Source organism: Brassica oleracea, chromosome C1 (assembly GCF_000695525.1).
Source record: "Brassica oleracea var. oleracea cultivar TO1000 chromosome C1, BOL, whole genome shotgun sequence".
NCBI classification, from domain to species: Eukaryota; Viridiplantae; Streptophyta; class Magnoliopsida; order Brassicales; family Brassicaceae; genus Brassica; species Brassica oleracea.
In genome coordinates, this window is record NC_027748.1 from 34698938 (window position 1) to 34702361 (window position 3424).

The window sequence follows — 3424 nt, forward strand, 5'->3', positions numbered from 1 at the left end:
TCGGTTTTTTCCGAGGAACACATTTTTCCTCGTAATTTCCTCGGAATATTCCGACGGATTGATATTTCCTCGGAATTCCGTCGGTATATTCCGATGAAATTCCAAGGAAACCAAATTTTGTGCTTCCTCGGAATTTCCTCGGAAATTCCGAGAGATATTCCGAGGATTTCATTTTCCGTCGGAATGTCCGGCAGAATACCGCTGTTTTCTTGTAGTGTATTATCTATACTATTATTTGCGAAGTAAAATTTTGCAACGGAGCTCTCACGTTAAAAGTTAGAGCGGTTAATATCATTTATACCCTTAATGAATAATTATATAAATTAGTCAAAAAATAAAAACGAATTTCAAATCTATCTGATTAAAAAAATGATTAATATTAATAATAAATCGTTTACCCTTGAAAAATAAATTATATAAATTAGTTGAAAATAAAAACGAATTTAAAACATATCTGATTAAATAAGTGATTAAAATTAATAATACTAAGAATTATCTAAAATATAAATAATTAAAACAAATTTCTATTAATACTATTATATTTATATTTTATGTTAGATAATTGACTATAAATAAATATAATAAAATTTTCAAAAATAAAAACATGTTTTAAAACATAAGATAATTCTTAGATTTATTCTGTTGTTATCTGAAAATAATATTTTATTATAAAATTTATAGTTAGATATAAAACAATTTATAATTAAATGCTAATCTAGCAAATAAATATATTTTCTAAAATATATGGGAATTTTTTTAAAATTTAACTCAACAATAAGAATATATTTTTTTTGATAAAAACTAATGAATATATATTAATAATATTTGTTTATATGGTATATTTGATAATTGACTATAAGTAAATATAATAAAATTCTCAAAAATAAAATATATTTTAAAACATAAGATAATTCTTAAATATGTTGTGTTTTTTATCTGAAATAATATTTTTTATTATAAAATATAAAGTTTAATGTTTGATTTATCTTTTTTAAAACATAATTAATAATTTATTATGTTGGTTTTGATTTAATAGTTATAAACAGATAAATATCTATATGAACACTATGTCCGCACATGCGGGTAGAACACCTAGTATATATATATATGTAGACTATATATTAAAAAATCTCAAGTATTTTGACTAAAGAAAAATTAATGTGTGTATATATGTAGACTAATCAAACAATATAGAATAGAACTGGCATGAAATAATTAATCCCTAGTTCTAAAATAAACCTTTTTGTCTTGTCACATGTTCAATAATTTGATACATATCCATTGTGATCACTTCACTGCGTGTCAGCACCTACTACTTGCTTCTTCTCTTCTCTTGCTGTGTACATAGCTTTTTCTTATGACCAGAGCAATCTACGTTTTCCACAGCAACTAACCAAAATCTAAATTCATGTTTATGACCGAGACATATCACCAATTCTCCATTATAGTACTATTACTATTACCACTTTACTTGCATTGCATGCTTCTAGACTGTAATCCTCAAAGAGAATGCCAAAAATTAAAAGGTTTAAACAACGTTAGATACCTGAGTAAATGGTTTAACTAGATGCTTCATTAATTTGCTATAAAGATTTTGAGCTCTTCTTGTTTGTCGTAGCATCTTCGGAACCATTATTTAAAGAGTTTAGTATTTGCTAATTAATTGATCTATTCATTTCCAGAATGTTGGAAGTTCCTTAGCAAAGGTGGACACCTTAAAATCCATAAAGCCTATAATCATTAAACCTAATACCTCTTTAAGAAGCGAATATTAAATCTTTTTCTTTTTTTACATTCTTCTGCACTCAAAACCTAACCCAGATTTGTATGGACCTCACACATTTTCCCAGGAGAAATGTAGACTACGTATTCAAAAAAATGCTTGTTTAGACAAATGAGAGAGACCAGTGATTTACCTTCACGCAGGTTTTTAACGATTACGATCTTTCATCTGTCCCAGAAAAAAACATGACGAATCCTCGCAAATCATCTGACAAACACTGCATGATCAAGCAAACCAAAAGCGTCCATTTAAGCTAGGTCATCCGTTATGATAATCATAATGAAGCACGGGGACGGCTCAATTCACTGCCGTCTCACGTACCAGCTGCGCTTCCGGGACGGAGACATGGTACGGTGGGGACGCTGGGGAGACGTTTCAGAGATGGTGGGGACGGCAAAAGCTTTTGGAGACGTTACGATCAGTTTATGGAAACGTTTCCGATATGTTTGGGATGTTGAACATAAGAGCACCATTAACCCAAATACTCAATTAGGGGTGCTTATTTTTTTTAAATAATTTTAAGTTGTAAAAGTGATTTAAGAGGCAACGCTAAGAACTCCGAACATTTTCGTGCTCCAATGGGAGACTCTTATTTTGGGGTTCTTAACAAAAAATTTAAACATTGTTTTTATTAAAGATAAAATTTATTTATTAAATAAAACATAATAAAAGAAAACTCATCAAATGATTCGTCTAAAGTGTTTTGAGAAGAAGAAGTCATATATGGTGATTGAAAAGAGAAGATGAGTAAAGAATGAAACTTAGGTGTTTTGGATATGAGTGAAAGCAAGAGTGTTTCTGGTTGTTTTTTTTTTAATTTGAGAGTGAGGTTGCTGAAGTTTTTAAAGAGAGAAGATGAGTTTGAGAAAGTGATTAAGAGAGAAGATGAGGTTGACAAAGTGATTAAAAAGAAAAGGAAGAAAGAACTTGAGATTAAAGAGAGAACTTGAGATGGAAGAAAGGGTGATAATATGATCTGGTGATCAAAGATGATCTTTAATGTTTATACGATTTGTGATCTTGGTTTGGTGAGAATGAGATAAATGTGACTTTGATCAAAGGGTGATCTTGGTTTGGTGACAAGAGAGAATATCTTGGTTTGATATTGGTTCGATGAAACTATGAGAAAGAGAGAAAATGAATTGGTACTAAAGATGGAATGGTACAAAGAAAGACATAAGCTTGAATACTTTATAATGCCACACATGAAACTGCTTGATGATACAAGTCTCGCGAAACCAAATAATGCTACACGTACATGCATACAAACAAGATTCTAGGTCCGTGATACAAGGAAACAAGAGTACAATGCACAGAAGAGCACAACAAAACAAGATACAATCCGTGATACAAGCAAACAAAATACAACCCGTGATACAAGCAAACAAAATACAACAGAACAAGGATGCTCCAACGGCACACGGATGCTCCAACAGAACAAGGATGCTCCTTCGTTCACCTGACAACAAGAACAAGATACAAAAGATCAACATTAGAACACGAAACATATATATTAAACAGAAACTTATGCAACAAGTTACACTTACACAAAAACTCCATGACAATAGAAACTTAAGCAACAAGATAAACTACATAACAGAACAAGAACAAGACAAACAAGACAAACCGAAACCACTTAAA